Below are 16,713 nucleotides of genomic sequence, written 5' to 3'. Positions count from 1 at the left end.
ATTTTCCACATTCCAAAAATTGCCAAATTTTCACAATAAAATGTTCAAATTAAGAGCTATTATTCACATATTTATTACCTTCTTCCACTTATTGAAACCACTCGAAGTCTCACATTCTACATTTCAACAATTCAGCTTCTCAGTTGACCTTTATATATATATATGAGGAATGTGGGTGTGAGAGAGGAAGATGCAGGAGATGGGCTTCGATGGAAAAAGATGACACGCTGTGGCGACCCCAAACACGACAAGCCGAAAAGAAAAGAAGAAGATCCCCAATTCAAGATATTTTGACACATTCGTCACAATATTACCATTTTACGCTGACGACGTGTCATCTTTGAATGCTCAAACTCTTACCCTGGCTTTAATTGAGCACTTTACAGCATTTCAAGCAGTGTCCCGCGGGGGCTGGGGCTGGGGTGTTTAAACGTGGTAGCAAACCGCCCCCTCCGTGTTTTTTTGCTCTGTGCTGACCTGGCCGACTGATGGAGCTGGAAAAGAGGCGGAGCCAGGGATTGCACTGCCCTCCAGGCGGCAGTAAAGGATGACATATTGCCCCGGATTCAACGGCGGCACCGAGCGCAGCAGCGAAGATGAAGGAGAACGACAACAAAGTCGAACATATCTTCTTTTTTTTTCATCTTTCTGGTTTGCACAGCGGGTAGAATATTCCAGGCCTAAGAAGACGCACTGGAGAGGAGAAAAGAAGCGGTGGCTTTTCTAGCTCATATGTGCTGTCGTCTCCACTCTGTGGTCATATGACAATCCAATTCGCACTCCATTATGACAATTTGCAGCAGTGCAAACTGACAGGAAAGACACACAACAATAGAATGTTGACATTTATATTCTGCAAGGTTGAAAGATGGAGTTCTGCCATTACAGGAAAAGAAATGAACAATAGGACAAAGTTTAAACGTGTTAAAAGAGTAAGTCAGTTGCTTGAATTACGTTACATATGCCATGTGTCTGAACTCACGCGAGAACAATGCAACAGGTCCCACTGTGATCCTTTACTGCCAGTCCCACAAAGGCCACGCTTGCTCACGCAGTGACAATCAGCTTGTCAGTGCGCAGAAACGGCGAGGGGCGCTTTTATTTGGGCCAGCCGTGGCGCTTATTCACAGAAACGCAGACTGTCCAAAATGTCCTTCATCCACACAAAGCTTGGAGGGTAAAATTTGCATTGGCAACCCACTTGTCAGTGCACATAAATTGTAAAACTCTTCAAGGATTTCACCTTGTGCTAAAAAAAATATAAATATACAGAAAAGTTAAATGTGTTTACAAAATGAAAGTCCACTGTATTGGATATTTTTTAAGAATGTATTTAGTTAGGTACAATTCTGACATAATATTGTTTTTTCCCCCCAACCAGCAAAAAACAACTAGGCACAAATGGAGGGGTGGCGAAGGGTCAATTTTCCCAATGTTGTCCAGACAGCTCCAATGCAATGAGACCAATCTATGAACACACCAGTGCGGTATTGATGCTGCTTGGCAAGACCCCAACGCTCTCGTCGCGCACGTGAGCCAAGCCGGCGCCGCCAGCAAAGGCTTTTGCTGCTTTATCTCACAAGCCGCGATTCCAACAGCATCCAATTGCGAGAAAAACAAAAGATTTTTGGGACCCTTTATGTCCGTTGAAAAATGCATGATGACAAGATTTCAGTCATATGCATCAAGTGGGTGTCTCTGAAGCTTCTCATCCAAATAAAGATTGTCCCGCTTTGGTGACGTAATACCATCGTAGTGTACAATAAATCTAAATCAAAAGACAAAATGCTTTATAACTGCTTTTCTACGAGTGTGAAAATGTGACTTTTTTCAGCTAATATCTTACAGTGGGGTACACAGAAAAAAAAAAAACAGGTGAATTAGTAAATAAGGAACCACAAAAAGGGAAAGTAGGTATGTAGTCAAAAGGTAATAATGACATGGCTAATGGGAAAGTAGTACTTGGTGTTTTTACATATCGCTAATGGATTGTGTAATGGATTGCATCGTCCAAGCGATGGCTCGCATTCATCGACTAGACCGGGCGATGAGCTGCAACTTTAATTTGCTAACCGTATGGATCCACCATTACCCGTGACCCTTTAGTGACACCATCTGAGACCTCTGTGACACGGGTCATTTGTTACGGTGTCACACACAAACCTCCCGTCTTAGCGTTCAAATGTTTTGTTTCAAGAAAAAGCTGAAGAGAGCATCCACTCTTGGACAGACATGTTGCTTTGCCGTTACTCTTTGTGCTGTAAATCCCTCCCTGTTCATCCTCCATCTTCAGTCTGATTTTGCTCCCACCCACACCACTCGGACGCTCGGGAAATGAGTCCGCAAATACACGCGAGCGCATCATCAACTGGAAATTCAGCATTGCTCCCAGCAGGAGGTCCTCGCTGATGAACTAGCAACCCCCCCTTTCCCGTATCTGATTAATGACATCCAACCTTGTGAGCGGTGACCTCGTGGGCGTGTTACAGATGAACAACCCGAGCTTTTTTTTTAGGGGGTCAGAGTTCAACACTGCCTGTGACACCTTGGGGGCATCCAGCGAGAATCTCCGAGACGGTAGATGAAGAGCGATGAGGTCGGATCGGCGAGTGCATCGACAACTGCAGGCTTTTCAGTCAGTGTCTATACATTATTGGACGAAATTATAACAGCACATCTGAACCGTTGTGTTGCAACTTAAATTGTATATTTAATGTAACTCAATTTAATTTATGGGGTTACTCATCCGAGGCTGCCATTTGTCACAGATGTCTGTTCACTAGGATGAAGGGCAAAGTTTAGAAAACAGTGGTGAGGCTGGCCATGAAGTACGGATTAGAGACGGTGGCACTGAAGAAACAACAGGAAGGAGAACTGGAGGTGGCAGAAATGAAGATGTTGAGGTTCTCGCTTGGTGTGAACAGGTTGGATTGCATTAGAAATGAGTCCATTAGAGGGACAGCCAAAGTTGGATGTTTTGGAGACCTGGTTCGAGAGAGCAGACTTCAATGGTTTGGACATGTCCAGAGGCGAGAGAGTGATTATATTGGTAGAAGGGTGCTGAGGATGGAGCTGCGAGGCAAAAGAGTGAGAAGAAGACCAAAGAAAAGGTTGATGGATGTTGTGAGGGGGATGACATGAGGACAGTTAGGTGTCAAAGAGGACAATCCACGACATATGCTTGGATGGAAAAAGATGACACGCTCTGGCGACCCCTAACGGGAAAAGCCGATAGTAAAAGAGGAAGTCTGTACGTAACCTTTCTATTATCAGCTGAGGCATTTGAGTCGGTTTGTTGGGTTATGTGGATAACATGATTTTGGTGGCCACATCGAGCCGGGGTCCTAACAACTATCAGGATGGTGAAGCAGTCGGAATGAGAATTAGCAGCTGGGGAAAAAGATACCCAACCTCGGGGAGACATGCTAACTGCATACAGGACGGCACAAACGTCAAACCCCGAACCTCATCGATGTGAGTCAGACCTTCTAACCTCTACAATACTGTGCTGCAATTTGTGGTATCATCTACGCAAATGAAGTGATCAAACGTGGCTTCTCTTGATAAGCACAGGCAGCATCATACAAGCGTCCTTGGGAGAGGACGTCCTGATGATGCAAACGTTTTGTGACAAGGAGAGGGTTAAAGCCCCCATCTAAGCAGGTTTCAACGCTCCACTGACTGCATCATCAACAAATTCCGCCTGCCAGCAAAGGCGATTTCACTCCAGCCCTGTTTAAATCTAATTTCTGATATTAAAAAGTGTACAGTGTGGAAGAAATAGAAAATTCAATTTAGCCGGTCCTTTTACCGTGTTATTCTTTTTCCCGGTTAGCAGCTGCAATATTCTGGCTTACAAATACAACTCCATCCTTGGAACGAAATCCCTGAGAGACAACGTCCTGCATTTGCACACTTGACAAGACCCAAAGCCTCATCCATTTTCCGCCGTCGTTTGTCTCGCGTGACACGTCTGGCAGTAATGTGGCTATCTGTCAAAGGAGCGGCAGCGTGGCGTAAATCATCGGCAACGCTCGATGAGCTCCGCGTGTCACAGCCACTGAGCGACAGTGGACGCTGGAGGAGGTGAGAAACGGAAGACTTTGTGCCTCCTTGCCAACTTTTCATATCGTCGCTCAAGGTCTTATTAAACCCACCTCACTTTGTTTCATTATTCAGCAGAAATTCAGATACAATCGTCTGTAGCTGCCTGCAACGCCTGCTTTGACCTTTTTCCTATCAGACAGAACAGAATCCAAAGTCTAACTTGCCAGACTGACATTTAATTGCGCAAACTAAAGCTTTGGTGATTGCTTGTGTGCCCGATAAGGGGAAAAAATGATTAACGATGACTTTCACCACCTCCATTTAAAAAAAAAAAAAAAATTAAATGAAAAAATCATGACAAGGACAGTGTGATTTAATCACCCCTTGACTTTGGTCCAGATCATGTGCTCTCCAAAATTGGAAATCAAGACGCTTCTAGTGGTATTTCCAATGTAATCAGCCCAATCAAGAGAAATTCCTTGCATGGATGCCTTCAATTAATGGCTACTGGAATATAAACAACACTGTTTCAAAATAACAAAATGATGTGTGTATCTTTTACCCTAAAAGCAGTTTCAGAAATTATTTTGCAGATACACTACCTCACAATAAGCCTCATTGGTGTCGCTGTTGTCACCGAGACGCTGCCATGTGACTTGAGCACAATAATAACAAATATGCAAAATATTCAATGAACAACGAAGGAGAGGTTCCCCCCAAATTTTACAAATAGGCAAATTTACGAATGGCAAACCGCGAATAAGTGAGACTTCACTGGAACGTAACTAGCTAATGACAGTTAGCAACTCCAGGGCTTCCCTGGAACCAAAGAAATAGTTGATTTTTCTCATATTAATAGCTCCGTATTTTCCGCATTATCAGGTGCATCTAAAATCCTTTAATTTTCTCAAAAGCCAACGGTGCGCCTTATAATCCAGTGTGCCTTATATATGGATCAATATTGAGCCTTTAGTGCAGCTCCATCTAATGGATGCATAACGTAACCCCAGCCTCTACTGTCGCATCTATTCTATGAGCCTTATAACACGATGCGCCTTATATATGAAAAAAAAAAAGTTTTAAAATAGGCCGTTCATTGAAGGTGCGCCAATGCGGTACGTAATGTCAAATTATCATAGACTGTCTTGCAACCCCTTTTCGTACGTGTTTTAGCACCCCTTTGTACATTAAAGTGGTAATTAACTTTTACCTTCTCAGACTGTCATTGGCATTGGATTAGTTTGTGTAATCTTTCTGCGTTGCAGAGCGCGGAGTACAGTGGCCACAAAGGTGAAGTGGCGGACGAAGGGGGCAAAAGCACGACTGACCATGAGTGCTAACAATGTACGCGGGGTAAGTGGACAAATGTGACATTTTAAGGACACCCCCTTTTAGATTCGTTCCCAGAAACAGGATGACAGTGACTACAGAGCCGTTTTTCCTGATCAGCTCTTGTTCATCCCTCTTGTCTGTATTTGTTTTCAGTCCGTACCCAGCATGTGCCACACAACCGATTTTCCTTCGGTGGCAGGGGATATGCCCTTGTTGAAAGACACAGCCGTGAGCAATCAAAAACACCTCGGAGAGTTGGCCTTTCCTATTTGCATGTGCGCAGGGAGGCTACACCTGTCACATACTGCGAGTACCGGTCTTTGTTTTTCATCATGTCAAGATTCGCTCTCACAGATGGGCTCAAATGGGCTCACAAATGGGCGCACGGCAGACTGGCGTTGCAAGCGGCGCGTAGCCTTCATGGCCTCTTGGCATTCGGACAGCGCGTGGAGGCACAAAGCCGCCACTGGCAGGAAATGCCAGTGAGAGCTTGTGACGCTTGACACAAGTCTTGTGACTCTCATCAGCAAAAAACACAGTTGACATTTTAAAAAATGACACTTTTTGGGACCTACAGTACAAAAAACATGATTGTTTGTCCATATCTGCTCTGCGAGTGGCTGGCAACCAATCCAGTGTATCCCTGTTTTTAACCCAAAATCAGCCAGAAAAGGATCCAGTTTACCTCCAACCTTAGTGAGGATAAGCACAAGAAAAAAACAAAAAAGATGGATGGATGGATGGACAGCTAGCATGCATTTTTCCTCTCTTACCACTGCCTGTTACTTTTAAACAGCGGTGGAGGCTGATTCAGTTACTAGCAGACTTTTACATAGAAACCTGAGTATCTCCACCATTAGAGGGATTTGATACATATCTAAGAGGTGTTGGGGTTCTAAAAATGTGCATCGGAATGTGATACGCGCGAGGAAGCCCGTGGGTTTGATTTTCAATGTCTGCGCCCCAGTCTGGGGATGACACAAAAGCTTCCAATCTCAGCGCGGGAGCGTCGCGGAATCCTCAAACGCTGCTCTGCGGTGTCAGACATAAGTCATATGTCAACTGAAGAGCCACAAAAGATGGCGAAATTCTCCTTGGGAGAGAGCAGAACGAGGACGGACAGAACTGGAGAAGGCTTGCCGAGATGGCATCTGATGGCACCTGAGCAGGGCAGGTTAGCTTTAATATGTTAAATGCGCCTCGCTTGTTAGTGTGACTAATGGTGGAATACGTGACGGGCTTTAACAAGTCAAATTAAGAAAATCCTGAAAATGCAGCATACAAACAATCAATCCTCCATTTTGTCTGAGCTCCTCAATGCAATTACAGGGGATTAATACCGCCTCCATGATTTAACGGCGACGCGGCGCCGCCGCTAAGTGATTCACTTTACTTTAAACCCCGCGAGATGTCTCGAGGCACGGCAGCCTAACGAGCTCTGCGGCTGCAATGTCAAGCTTCGCGCCGCCGCTCACGTCTGCCAAGTGGCTGAAAACATCCGAGTCACTCGTTGATTCCACTGTTGCACAAGCAAACATTCTGGCAACACAAACAGTGCCTTGTTTGCGGTGCATCATTTTCTTAAAGGGGACGTGTTAGTTTCCGAAATCACCGGTAATTAAATCGAGTAAACTACTACCTACTTCTGAAATTGTATCTCTACTGCTTTGGAACAGTGAGTCTGATTTAAATACCAACGCACCGCACACACAGTTCCTCCATCAATAACTTGAAAGGTCGCCTGGGTGAAGACCCCAAACCACTCTAAAGCAACGACCGTAGTCTGGTTGTCGAACTATTACAGACTGAAATATTCAAAGCTAAGCTAAAAGATAAGCAGAGCTGTCTCGACTTTGGTTGAATTCGAACTTTAGCGTTGCAGTAACTGTGATTTGTACCATCGCACTCGCAAATCGAGCATGAAAAATCACGCTCATAAAATTTGTTACAAGTTGAAATACATAGATATTGAAAAAAAACGATCTAATTAAGTGAACTACAGCCTGGCGTCTTTTTTATTTTATTTTGTTAACACGGAAACACACGGTCTCTGCTCAGCCTACTTCAACTTCAATGTTCATCTGACACCGCCCCCCTCCGCTCCTAAAGAGCTAGACTCATAATTACAAACAGAACGCACATGCACAACTTTATATCTGCGGGCATAACTGGTGGACCACACCCGTAACTTTATATCTGCCGGCATGACTGACCACACCCGTACATTTTTCAAAAGTGAGTGACTGGCGTTAGCTAGCAGCGTTAGTGTAGCATCTGATGAGCAGCACGTATTATTGCCCTGTCAAGTTTTTGACGCCGTGGAAGCGTTTTTGTGCTTGGTAGTGTGGATGGTGCATTCACCACATATGCAGATCCACAGACAAGTGTAATTTGGCGACTTGGTGATGAAATGCTGCCATCGCTGGGGAAATTACACCCCATGCGGGGAAACCTTTGCTATTTAAGATTTAGGTCTGAACACGAGCTTGTTTTGTAGAATTGTTCCTGAATGTTTCTGGAATCCTGTTTTGTTGTTTCTTTTTAAAATCAATACACAGATCTGTGAAAGCGACTATGTAAGGCATGGCGTCATTGTTCCATGACGGGTAATGATGTCACCGTTACTCATTTTCCTTTTTATTGTAAAATCGCTACACATTAGCTCGGGAAGTTTTACAAGCATTTCCTAAGGCGCTTCACGGCGGGGCGAGAGTGCAAATATACATTGAACGGGTCAATAACAAGAGGGGGCTCGCTTTTAAGTGGCAAAAACACGCGGCGAACACCGCGCAGCAGGGACGTGTCACATGTTGCGTTTGCTTACAACGAAATCTATCTCAAACAACAAACTAAATGAAAATATACCAACAACACAGCAAAAAGAGAGACAGTGTTGCGTGAACTCTCCATGAGGTTAACAGTTGGCGGGACATCTGCTGTTAAAATTCATTCAACCCAGTGTGGATGGAACACTTTGGAACCAGTACACTGGCTGGGGGGCAATTATTTAGTCAACTGCAGAGAGCACAGAGCATCTTTCAGGGGAAAGCCATTCATTTGTAAACATCTATTTGTACAATGCTGTATTAATATTATTATTTTTCCTAATCAACTACTATGTATTTTCTCATGTCCTGGCCACAGGCTTTTATTTACTGTAATGTAGAATGTATTTTAGGGATAAGGTGTTTATTACTTTTGGAGGATTGTATGTTTTTCCAAAGACTTTATAATTATAGTCATCACACATGTAATGACTTTTTCCAAATCACCTTTCATATACTGTACTTTTCCATATGGTGGCTAACGACTTTAAAATGCTCAACTGCAGAGGGCACCAGGAGTCTTTTAGGGGTAAGGCATTTATTAGGAAATAGGTTTTAATATGTACACAGTTTTATGTTTTGTTTTTTTTCCTCTGAGTCCATATATATGCTCATTTTGTGGCGAGGGGGATATTATTTATTCATCTGTGCAATGGAAAAGGCTTTAATTAGGGTAGGCCTTTTATTTGTAAGTTCAGTGATGTATTTGTTTTATGTACTGTATTTCTCATATTGTGGCCGGAAACTTTTATTTATTTCCACGCAGAGACCACCAGGACTCTTTGAGAGGTTAGGCTTTAATTCAGAAGAAGCCTTTATGTGTAACTTTAGTCAATGATTTACAAAATATATGTTTTGTAATTTTCCGGCAATTAGTGATACTAAAAACGAACATTACAAATTACAATTAAAATGAGATTACAACAAAAGAAAATAATTTTTAAAAACTACAGAAATTGAATTAATTGAGACACGATGGCTATTAGAGTGGCGGTCTCAATTTGAGGAAATACAGTATTGTAGTAACAGTCGACAGAGCAATCGGAAACATGACTCTTGCATCAGAATGAGATTATAGATATATGGACTGCTGCATAAAACAAGACTATACAATGTACGTTGCTCATAAAGGTCAAAAATGATGAGCGGTCCTCATTAAGCCCCTCTGGCCTCCCTCATCTCCCCTGGTTAAATGCCATCAATTGAAAAATTGACGCCTACATGAAAGGCGGACAAGGAGGCTCTGACTACCCTTTAATACATTATGCATCAAAGGAGTGCAAATACCCAGTTGTTGCTCTGCTGCCTTCGATAAAAGCTTAGCGAAAGAGCCACGTCCTCGACGAGGCCTTTTTGGGCCGGTGATCGAAACGTGGCACTTTTCCGCTCAGACGCTTGACCTGCTGCACATTCCTTCCTGTTTTTTTTTTTTTTTTCCCCCCTAAAGAGCCCCAATGACCACACAGAGATCAATACCAATATAAAGAAAAGCCTCCCACCTGTATTGGGTAAGAGCAGTACCACGTGGTGTATGAGGAAAAGAGGGGTGAAATCCAGGAGAACAGCGGCTGGAAGCAGAGAACTGGCTGGGAGGAAACCAGAGAGCCCAGAAAACCAAAAAAACTAATGCAGGCACAGGGACAACATGCAAACTCCACTCAGGCGGGGCTAGGATTTGAACCCGGGTCCAGAGAACTGTGAGGCATACACGCTAAGCAGTCAACCACCATGCCGCTGAGATAGAACTTTTCCAGATAAATTCAATTTAATATTCCAAGGCTAAGAAGGCATCGTACACAACTTAGTGTACCCCACTTGGCATTATCCAACTCTTTGTTCAGCTATACAATCCGTACCATACAAGACGTTCAACAAAAGAATCTGGCGCAAAACATATTTAATACCAGTGTATCCCACCAAGCAACCTCAAACGTTTTGTGATGCTCTTTATGTATCATACAAGAATTCTGAATTTTGTAATATTTGTTGTTAACAGATGGGGTGTATCCCACGAAGCATCCTATATATTTTTTCATGATACTGTCTCAATACGGCAACAGTTGTTTAACAGTAGAATTATGTAATTATCCAAGCTGCTTATCCTCACAAGGGTTGCAGGAAAGCTGGAGCTTACCCCAGCTACCTTCGGGCGAAAGGCAGGCTACACCCTGAACTGGTTGCCAGTCAGTCACAGGGCAGATATCAACATCATCACTGAGCAGGAAATGATTCCACACTGGCCACACCAAAGACAGGCTACTATATTTTATTTTATTATTATTATTACGGCAGTAGCAGAAGAAATGAATATTTTCTGAAGTGGTACTTGGTGTAAAAGATTTGGGAACAATGTTTGATGATACTGGAACATAAAAATACAATATATGTGGGGGTAAAATAATATATCTCACCAAGCATTCCTCCAACTGTTTTTGATGCTGTTTATGTACCATAGAAGTCATGAAATGGATCTATGTAATATACATGATTGAACACAACCATGGTGTATTCATTCAGACATCCACCAAATGTTTACGATACCATGTGTGCGTATACTTACTCTGTGGTACGTATACACATAATCCCAAAATTTGGACTAATCCAAAAGCAAAGACAAAAAATCCATTTCAGGTGGAAACAATATTTATGTTTTGGCTCATGCCACTGGATAACGCCATGCTGCAGCGTTATAAATAAAGAAACAGTTTACTGTAAAAATCAATAACTATATACAATCCCAGTTTAGGCACCCGATATCCCGCTCACTCACAAATCCTATGCTTCATTTCACCTTGAGAAGACAAAATGCTGGAGCGCTCCGCTCAGAGAGATCAATTTCATTTGAGGCGGGGTTGGACAAATGGCACAAAAAAAAAAAAGGAAAAAAAACATTAAAATCCCCTCCCCTGCTAGAAACAAAAATTATACACGTTGTTAAAATGATATTTAATTTGTACTTATAAACCAACTTGAATAAGATGTCTGAAATATATTGGCAAAGGTATAAAAGTGGACACTGCAGCACTATGAAAGATTAATAAGCATCACACTACGGCACCTCCAATTAAAATGCTGTTTCATCTTTACTATGATGTTTGCTTCAGTGGATTTCATATAACACTGCAGATAGCATCGCGTATCGAAACATCACTCATCAAGCTAACGGTTTGATTCCATTCCTAATTTTAGAGGAGACTTTTTTGGCATTGTGTTGTTCACAATGAAAAACGGTTCCGTGGCTAAAGAACATGTTTGGGGCATCCCATAATGAGATAATATTTGGATGTTGTGTTTCCACACAACCAGGGTCCAAAACTCAGTTTCTTGATGCCCGCTCTAAAAGGTTTGGAATTGCCTATGGATGCCACAAAGTATTTCTTTTTTTTTTTTTTTATTAGACAACACTATATCCTTACAAAATAACCCCCCCCCCACCCCAACATCTCCCTCATCACGTTTCTTGGCCAACTGATGGCGCCAAAGCAATATTTTAGGAGGAAAGGGTGCCAGAAAAAGAAGTGAATCGGGAAATGTCGAAAACCTGAACCACAAAGATGCGGTAGTTCACTGTAGGGCTGTCATTGCTCGAAAATGATGACTCCTCCCACAGCCTAGCCAGCAAGTCCTGGGAGCATTTTGATATATATTTGCTTCATTATATCACAATCCAGCAAAATAGTGAACCATTTCCTTCTGGACACAATTTTGATAATATTCAGCTAACAAATCTTAACTTGTGAACTTCTGACACCCAAATATTTCTATACAAGCAACTCAAAAAAAAGTTATCCATAATACAAGCCCTTTAATATTACTCGGGGAAAGGCAGGGATCCAGCTCCATTTGTGCATTTTCAAGCAACTGCGCTATTGTATTGTGCAGGAAGGATTAATGGCTCCAGAGCGAGTGTTTGTTTTGCTGGCTCATAAGTATTGCGATCGCCGCGCTGACTCAAGCAGTTAGTCAGCGCTCTCGCGGGGCGGCTCCGGCGCAGCCGCTGAAGAGACGACTTGACTGTCAGCCAGTAGCTTTTGGAAAGCCCGTTTCATCAAAATATGACATGGATGAACCCTTATGTAACCATACATGGAAAAAGAAAAGAAAGCACGCTAAGCCGCCAGTTACAGTACAGACGTCCCTTGAGAGTTTATCAAGATCATAACCTTCATTTGTTATATTTACATATTTTTTTTGCTAAAAATTTGTGGTATGAGGGCTCAACTCATCTCCACTCACTTCACAACAGACAGATAGTGAACAATTCTTCAGATTATACAACTATTGCATATTTAAAACAATAACGCAACTTAGCCTTCAAGTCTGATCGCTTCACGCTAAAGCAATGTGGAAATGCCACAGACGGGCAAATGAACAGCAACGGCATTGCAGTTTTTTCAAGCATCATATATGACAGCACTCGGTAGAGCGATACATGTACAGAAACAATTTAACAAAACCACCAGGCACGGTTGCACGGTGAAACAGCTGGAAAGCCTTGGCCTCACAGTTCTGAGGTCCCGGGTTCGATCCCGGCCCCGCCTGAGTGGAGTTTGCACGTTCTCCCCGTGCACATGGGTTTCTTTCGGGCACTCTGGTTTCCTCCCACATCCCAAAAACATGCAACAGTAATTGGACACTAAATTGCCCATAGGTGTGATTGTGAGTAGAGCTGTTTGTCTCTATGTCCCCTACGATTGGCTGGCAACCAGTTCAGGGTGTACCCCGCTTCCTACCCGTTGACAGCTGGCATAGGCTCTAACACGCCCCCGCGACCCTTGTGATGATAAGCGGCTAAGAAAGTGGATGGAACCCTAAATATGTCCAAAACTACAATCCCAAAACACTTAAATAGCCGCTCTACCTAATCTGAATCTGATTCTTTTTCATTAATGCAATACTCCCTGCGATCCTTGTGAGGATAAGCGGCTAAGAAAATGGATGGATGGATAACATGCATACATATTTTATCCTTTGCGAAGAATGATTGATACTACTGCAGCTTACTGAAGAGTTAAGACTGACTCGTGTAGGGTACCCTGAATCAGTATATCTGCATTAAACTGCACCCCCAAAATTGAATTTGGAATAATCCTGTAACATAAAATGTGGAACACTTTCCGCCTTCACCCTACAACGGCTCACAACGAGTGATGCCATTTTGCTTTGCTGCCAATATTAAAAAGGCTTTTAAGCGTAATGTGGCTTTGAGCAAGCAAATGGAAAGCTGAGGAATCTTCCCGTCAACATGTCGAAATCTGCATGTGGGCCGCATGAAGTGCACTGAACTCGCGCAACCCTCAGAACCTCTCGATTTATGCGAGCCTCGTTTCGTTTCGCCCTCAGCAAAGCCCCTTTGCAACAGCCCGACGCCGCTTTGATAGCGCGATTGATGCCGTGCTTATGTATGTTGTTGCAAGGAGAAAAAAGGGGTCTTGTATTCTCTCGGGTTCAGCAATTTTGCTCGGAGGAGGCTCCAGAACCTTCCACATGCAGAGGTTCACAGCACTGTAACTTTCCTGACTTTGTGGACAGTTTTGAGTCGCGGTTGTCATTAATAAAGGGGAAAAGTATTGATCATGAGACTGAGGATTCCATGTAGTGGTGACATTTTTATTTGCAATGGAAACTCAAGAACGGGATTTGAGTTCTCGCCTAAGCATGTGACAGCTTGTGATGTGGCCCAGCGTGATTTGCTCCGCGAAGCCCAAGGGGGCCAAGTCTCGGCAGAAATGCCAAATGGCGATGCCGGTTCTTAATTAAAACGAGAGGGCCACAATGGGAGGCTTGTTTTGCACGCGAGCGTAAGAAGGGGAATCCCATTCCATCTTTATTGAATTTGCAAATCGTGCCTTTGAAGTCTATACAGAGACTCCTCATGTGACTTCTTCCTGCTAGCGCGGCCTTTATTTACTGCGATTGGCTTCTTAAAGGGCACCAGGAAATGGTACAACTCTCTTTAAAACTCTCTGGTGTCAAAGATGAGAGCCTGAGCTTGAGGATAGTTCTCCTTTTCCGACATGCTATCCTGCCGCACTCCAACTGATGGCCTTTCAGTCTTGTGGCGCATTACGACGTGATGTGCAATTACACCCTCTGTGCGTGTATGTTGTATTTTTATTTTATTTTATTTTCCGCTTCAAGCAGTCGACTTGATCCCCAGCGGAGAAGGCATTTTTGAATCAATCAAAAGGATTACAGTGGCGCTGCCAAGCCTCCAGTCACAGCGTTGCCGTTGTACGGCATGACGAGCTGATGTGGCGAGATTGTTAATCAAAAGCTTTGCTGATTTCACTTTTAAAAAAAGTTGTCATGGGACCAAAAGCCTTAGAAGAAAATAGAGAGTCTGTTTGTATGTACCCAAGGCCTTGCTAGATCTGAAGAATGTAACGTTCTCTTAGGAGTGCTGGTAAGAAATTACACAAACAATCCACTACAATACAGTTTTGATTATATAAGTTAGCCCGTCTATGGCATTTTCATTTTTTTGTGTGTGTGTGTTTGCATTAAACTGACAGAAGGCAAACTCGTGTGGGTGTTTTAAATATGTGAGGTATAGATCTCTTTGATTTGTTTAGTCTGGCAGTAAAACACAACTGGAGCTGACAACCTCTTTGTTTAAAGAATTCTTTACTATATCCCAAACTCCTGCTTGTTGGGAAGAGAGTTGAGTTGAGTTCACTGCTACCATACAGAGCTACTGTCACAAATTTTTGTTTGCTAGTCAAAGCAAAAACCCAACAAACACCCTCACACTGGCTCGCTCCCCCCCAAAAAAAAACTCCCGGGTCGAATAACTCATATCTCAGGCAACTACTGTGATGTAATGTTTTGGGTTTTTTTTTTTTTTTTTACTTGTTACCATCCACAGAAAGATGGAGGCACACACTGGAAAGGAGAAAAATGAAGATTAGCCAAAATAAAACAGAATATATGTGCACAAAGGAGAGGGGGCGGAGAGGAAGGGTGAAGCTCCAGGGAGGAGAGATAGCAAGGGTGGACGACTTCAAATACAGAGCAATGGTGAGTGTGGTAAGGAAGTGAAGAAGCGGGTCCAAGCGAGGTGGAAAAGCTGGCGGAAGATGTCTGGTGTGGTAGAAGGTCGGTGAGGATGGGGCTGCCAGGCAAACGAGCGAGAGGAAGACCAAAGAAAAGATTGATGGACGTTGTGAGAAAGGACATGAGGACGGTGGGAGTTAGAGAGGAAGACGCACGAGATAGGCTTACATGCAAAAAGATGACACGCTGTGGCGGCCCCTGACCGGACAAGCTGAAAGGAAAACAAGAAAAAGACTTGTTGCCATCCGCAGTGGGAGAATCAAAGTGTCCAAGAATTCCCAGTGTTTAACTCTCCGTTTCTATCTGCTCCCACTCACGCACAACGTTATGCTGCAGTCCACCGAGGGAACGGGCAAACTATCTGTCGTGACGAGTTTATTGAGCTTCCTCTAAGAGCAACTTCACACGGCATCAGTGTCAAGAAGCCGTGGTGGCGAATAATTCCCCGCTCATTATCGCAGATTGTCCCCGTTGGTTGGCTGTGTTATCAAATTGCGGTGAGTTTCTTTTCTTTTGAATGGCATCCACAAGTAGATTTCTGGGTTAGGCACTATTCAAGTCAGAATAATGCATGCGACCAACAAAGTAATGTTCAGTTATTAATTTGGAGATGGAATTCCTCCAGGCTATACTTACAGTCAACGACGTTAACTCGCTTTAAAAAATGGGTCTGTTGTCAATCGATGCCCATCCTTGCTCTCCCCCAAGACGGTTTAAAGCCTCGTCTGCAGTGTTAATTTAATCGGACGCGCGGAGGAATCAACTGTCTTCAACCGACATTGATCGCAGTAAAACGTAACCAGATGCAGATGGGGGCAGGAAAAGTGGTTCTCCAAAGGGTACAATGGTGACATGAAAGCCATTCAAAAGGGAGCGATGAGTATGGATAAGGAGGACGGGTGAGTACCAAAGTGATGGTGGAGGCTGGACGAGGGGGCCGGTCCCTCCGGGTCGCTTTGACAAGAGTGGAATGATGACTGCAAAAAGCTTCCCACAGGAACGCGGACTCACGCCAGTGTGTTTCTTCTGCTTTTTCTGTGTACTATCCACTGCACATAATGCACTATATTGTATTATCTACTGCATATAATGCAACCTGGCTGTCGGATACATCGTATGCCTATAAACAGTACAGAAAATGGACGAACATAGAGCACTGTTCAACCCAGATGCAAAATCATTTTAAGACATCTCGATTTCCAAAGAACAGAATCAAATGTTGCAAGTGGACAGTAGTGGTGTTAATAAGGCCAAGTACTATAGCTACTTGGGGTATTAGAACCATGTAACAATATTTACATGCGTATATTCTTTGTCCTCTGCGAAGAACAAGTCATATTGCTGCAGTTTTCTGAAGAATGACTGTCTCCATGTATATATGTATGTGTGGCTTATACTTCCACCAAGTGGACTATGTGGGCACACCAGGAGTACCATAATGACAATTTAATTA

The 16,713-nt window shown here is 43.3% G+C and overlaps 1 protein-coding gene across 5 annotated transcripts in view; it reads right to left on the bottom strand.

Annotated features, from left to right (window-relative positions):
• The window catches only part of nav3 (neuron navigator 3), a 261,068-nt gene that overhangs the window by 228,052 nt on the left and 16,303 nt on the right, over positions 1-16,713 (bottom strand). The window lies entirely within an intron of this gene.

This window comes from Syngnathoides biaculeatus, chromosome 20, assembly GCF_019802595.1.
Source record: "Syngnathoides biaculeatus isolate LvHL_M chromosome 20, ASM1980259v1, whole genome shotgun sequence".
NCBI lineage: Eukaryota > Metazoa > Chordata > Actinopteri > Syngnathiformes > Syngnathidae > Syngnathoides > Syngnathoides biaculeatus.
Note: the sequence above shows the minus strand (reverse complement) of the source record. Positions and strands in the feature narration are given on the sequence as shown.